The sequence below is a fragment of the Bos grunniens genome, chromosome 22, assembly GCF_055505025.1.
Source record: "Bos grunniens cultivar Pamir isolate PY7600 chromosome 22, Bosgru_T2T1.0, whole genome shotgun sequence".
Classification (NCBI taxonomy): Eukaryota; Metazoa; Chordata; class Mammalia; order Artiodactyla; family Bovidae; genus Bos; species Bos grunniens.
In genome coordinates, this window is record NC_141186.1 from 7,379,693 (window position 1) to 7,385,351 (window position 5,659).

Consider the following 5,659-nt stretch of genomic DNA (forward strand, 5'->3'; position numbering starts at 1 on the left):
TCTCTTCAGTGAGATAAAGAGTAAGGTATCTGCATCCCTAATGATCCTTTTGCTTATAAGCAAGATAACCTGAGTGAGAGATCCTACGCAAAAGGGAAACTCCTGGAAGGATTGGAATAACTCACAAAAGCCCAACCAAATAACTTGGGAGTAGGTAGGAACCAAGGTGCTAGAAGTTGAGAGGCAAGAACCACAGAAAGGTTGAGAAGGAGAAAAAGGCAAGCAGAACCCCATGATGAGAACAGTGAACTTCACATATCATGGTAGTGCTCACTCAACATTCATAATCCCTGGAGAGAATGTCACATTGGCAGAGTTTAGATCAAAAGACCAAGCTTGCTGTCCCAAACCAAGGAGAGGAAGAATCTCTACTAGGAGGACCTTCTGCAAACCCCTTCAGCTTCCATGAGGTAAGGGCATATAGATTTAATCACATACAGATGGTCCCCAGGGGCTTCCCTGGTGGTCCAGTGGCTAAGGCTCCAAGCTCCAGGGGGTCCAGGTTCAATCCTCGGTCAGGGAGCTAGATCCCACATGCCACAACCAGGAGTTCACATACCCCAAGAAAGATCCCACCTGCTACAACTAAGATCTGGTGCAGCCACATAAACAAAATTTTTTTTTAAGTTAAAAAAAAAAAAAAGACTGGCCACAATAGGGTGATGGGAAGGTCATTTCCCAAAAAGAAACTCTGGTGCTATTTAGAAAGGAGAATGAATGCTAAGAAGCCAAAGAAAACATTTATCATTGTCTGAGTTTTGTTCCCAGAAGCAGAAACGGAGGCAGGGATTCTTATACTCTTATTCTTCAAGAGACATCCTGAAGCTGTGCTTTCAGGAGAAACTCGTAAGAAAGTAAGAGAAGCAGGATAGAGCAGCAAAAGAGGCTAAACAAAGATGAAGTTTCAGATGAGGTCTAATTTCAGCCTGACCACAGTCTGGAATGCAGATGACGCCACAGAGTTGGGCCCTTTGAGGCAAGGGGGCTCAGTTTTTTTATCCTCATCTCAGTCAGTCACTGGCTGCACGATGCCCTGAGGCGAATTATTAATAGCATCGCCCAGGCATTTCCCAATAAGGTGGATACCCCTGGCCAAGGATAATTCTCCCGAGAAGGGTATCAGCTTGAGCCATTAGCAGCATCACTGGGAGTAGCTGGGCAAAGGGATGCTAACACACCAAAGGACACAAGTGTCTACTAACAACCATAGAAATAAAGGCAAGGTAGTTGGGTTTGATTCACTACACCCAGGGCTTCCCATCTGTAGACCTGGTGCAAGAATCCTGGGGCTGCCATTTATCCAGATGAAAGGGACTGTGGGACTGTCTCAGTGGGGATAATAATGTAATTAACAGAAAGACACCAGCAGAGTCAGAGGAGGTAAAATTTTCTTTACGGGAACAAGATAATGACAATCCAATCAAAAAATAGGCAGAAGATCTAAATAGACATTTCTCCAAAGAAGACATACAGATGGCCAAAAAGCACATGAAAAGATGCTCAACGTTGCTAATTATCAGGGAAAAGGAAATGAAAACTACTCAGAATGGCCATCATCCAAAAAAATCTACAAACAATAAACACGGGAGGGCTTCCCTGACAGCTCAGTGCTGAAGAGTCCACGGGCCAACGCAGGAGACACAGGTTTGATCCCCGGTACAGGAGGCTCCCACATGCTGCAGAGCCTCGGGGCCCGTGCACCACACATACTGCCGTCCATGCTCGAGAGCCTGGACACTGCAACTATTGAGCCCAGATGCTGCAACTACTGAAGCCCTCTTGCCCTAGAGCCTGTGCTTAGCAATAAGAGAAGCCACCCCAACGGGAAGCCCTCTCAATACAACAAAGAGTAACCACCTCTCTATCCGATCTCCACAACTGGAGAAAAGCCCTCACAGCAACAAAGACCCAGCACAGCCAAAAATCAATTAAATAAATAGATAATTATTTTAAACAATATGCCAGAGGGGGTTTGGAGAAAAGGGAACCCTCCTGCACTAATGGTGAGAATGTACATTGGTAACAGGCACTATGAAGGAGAGTGTGGAGGGTCCCTAAAAAACGAAAAATAGAGTTATCATATCTCCTGGGGATATATCCGGAGAAAACCATAATTCAAAAAGATGCATGCACCCCAACTTTCACTGCAGCACTGTTTATGATAGCCAAGACGTGGAAGCAACCTAGCATCCGCTGACAGATGAGCGCATAAGAAAGATGTGGGACATATGTACCATGAAATGTTACTCAGCCATAAAAAGAACAAAACGACGCTATTTGCAGCAACACAGACGGACCTAGAGGTGATCACACTAAGAGGAGGACAAATGTCATATGATATCACTCATATATGGAATCTGATTTTTTTTAAATGATATAAATGAACTTATTTACTAAACAGAAACAAATGCACAGATTTCAAAAACAAGCTTACTGTTACCAAAGGGGAAATGTGTGTGGAGGGGATGATAAATGAGGAGTTTGCGATTAACATACAAACACTGCTGCTGCTACTGCTAAGTCGCTTCAGTCGTGTCCGACTCTGTGCGACCCCATAGACGGCAGCCCACTAGGCTCCCCCGTCCCTGGGATTCTCCAGGCAAGAACACTGGAATGGGTTGCCATTTCCTTCTCCAATGCATGAAAGTGAAAAGTGAAAGGGAAGTCGCTCAGTCATGTCCGACTCTTTGCGACCCCATGGACTGCAGCCTACGAGGCTCCTCCGTCCATGGGATTTTCCAGGCAAAAGTACTGGAGTGGGGTGCCATTGCCTTCTCCCCGAGAATCAACAAGGACCAACTAATACAGCACAGTGAACTTTACACAACATTCAGTGATAACCTACATGGAAAAGAACCTGAAAAAGAATGAACATATGCAAATGTATAACTGAATCACTTTGCTCTATACTTGAAACTAACCCATTGTAAACAAACACTGTAAATCAATTATCCTCCAGTAAAACAAAAAAGTATCAGTCTTCACCAGGTAAATGGTGCAGCTAGCTACAAGATCCAGTACATGAATTATTGGAACGAAACAGAAATGTACCTCAAGCCTCACTTTCCTATAAAAACATAACTCTTTGTCAATATAACTAGTAGTTATTATGAGATAAAACAAGGTGGAAAAACATAGAACAATATTAAGCGAAATAAAATGTCTGTCTTCAAATTGAGTACCTTTTCATCTTATCCTCTTAGGCCATTAATTGCCACTTTAACCTCATCTTGGTCTCCCGACTCATCTATAAGAATACTTAACTTTCTTTTGGTTTTTCAAGTTTCAAAAATGTTTTTGGCCTGGGATAGTTTTTTCAGAAAATCACTTCTAACTCTTCTCCTGCTGATCCATCCAATAACCCTATTTAGGTTTTACTGGAGGAGGCAAAGTGTTAAGTGTTTCATCACCTCTTTAGTTCTAGAGGCTAATAACAGAAAAATAAAGGCTCCTTCAGAAAAATAAATCATTAAAAAAAAAAAAGGTAATGAAGCTTTGGATATAGTCAAAGATCTAACACTAAAGGAGAGTTAAAGGAACAAGATTACTGGAAAAAAGAAAAAAAAGAAACTGAATTTCTAATGCACTGAAGAAATGCATCAGAAAAAATATATAAAAGAAGTCTTACAGACCTAACAGAGAATTTGACAATGATTAATGATATATGCATAGAAAACTAAGCAAACAAAAAAACACACTATTGTTAATTACAAGAAAAACAAAACTGTACAAGAAAAGAAACATAACCATGATTAACATTTATAATACAAATAAACAACATTTCTCATTATGATTAACAACATTAATGAGAAAACATTTCTGCATTCTCAGTGACCTAAATATAAATGTAAATAAAATCTGTCCCTGGAAGAACAGAATCCATCTGCCAATGCAGGGGACACGAGTTCAATCCCTGGTCTGGGAGGATCCTACAGGGCGTGGAGAAACTAGGCCCGTGCACCGCAAGTGCTGAGCCAGTGCTCCAGAGCCCACAGGCTGCAGCTACTGAGCCCAGGTGCCACGACTACTGAAGCCCGCGCACCTACAGCCTGTGCTCTGCAACAAGAGACGCCGCCGCAGTGAGAAGCCCACGCACCACAACCAAGAGAAGCCCCCACTCGCCACAACTAGAGAAAGGCCACGCAAAGCAACAAAGACTCAGCTCAGCCAAAATAAATAATTTGTTAAAGAAATCTTGGAGACACCTCTTTCTCTTTCCCTCTCTATTATATATATTAATATGTAATATATACCTTGTATTATATATCACATAATATATACTTTATAGGTTATATATCATATATATTTGCTGTTCAGTCACATAGTTGTGTCTGACTCTTTGTGACCCCGTGAATGGCAGCATGCCAGGATTCCCTGTCCTTCACTCTCTCCCGATGCCATCCAACCATCTCCTCTGTCGCCCCCTTCTCCTCCTACCTTCAGTCTTTCTCAGCATCAGGGTGTTTTCCAATGAATTGGCTCTTCGCATCGGGTGGTCAAAATATTGGAGCTCCAGCTTCAGCATCTGTCCTCCCAGTGAATATTCAGGGTTGATTTCTTTTAGGGTTGACTGGTTTTATTTCCCTGCTGTCCAAGGGACTCTCAAGAGTCTTCTCCAGCACCACAGTTGGAAAGTATCAATTCTTTGGCTCTCAGCCTTATTATACATACATACAAATACATATATATGTAAAATATATATATACACACACATATTTGGCCATTCATGTACATATATATGGGCTTTCCTGGTGGCTCAGATGGTAAAAAATCTGCCTGCATTGTGGGAGACCCAGGCTCTATCCCTGAATCGGGAAGATCCCCTAGAGAAGGGAATGGTTACCTATTTTGGTCTTCTTGCCTGGAGAATCCCATGGACAGAAGAGCCTAGCAGGCTACTGTCCATAGAGTCACAGAGTCTGACACAATTGAACAACTAACACTTTCACACACACACATATATATGTATGTATGTATATGCATGCATGCATGCACACACACACACACACACACACACGATACCAGTAGTCTTCACCCAGTTTTGGGGGGTGGGGGAAGATCTCCAAATATTGTCAGAACGTTGTCAGATGTTCCCTGAAGAGCAAAATCCTCTCAGTTGAGAACTACTGTTCTAACCCATTTATTACACTTTCTCTACTAAATAGTATGATGAGGATTTTATTTCTCTGACTTGAAACTGACTGATTCAGAAAGCCATCAATTATGTCAAAATTCAATAAATAAAATATTAATATAAGTATTTAGAAATATACAACCAATAAAAGAATAAACAAATTAAGTATTAAATGCAATTGCTCCCAAAGAACAGAACTGAAGGACAAGAGGGGGGGTGATTTTTAACTTTTTAACATGATTTTGTTGTCTTAATGTGTACATATATAGCTGACCAGGTAGCTGATCAGGTAGAAAGCTTCAGAGATAGACTCAAAAATTCTTGTAAGAGATGAACTAAGTGTTTATTCTGATCTTTTTTCTAATCTCATCTAAACCATATTCTCTTGCATTTTGCCCAGAGGTAAGTATGGCTGTCATCTAGCTTAAATTATATGCTTGTTTCTTTTCCAAGATGACTCTAATCTGCCTCCTCCCTAACTGGGTGGAGAACTGGCTTACCTGGTTGTAATTATGCAGTAGTCAG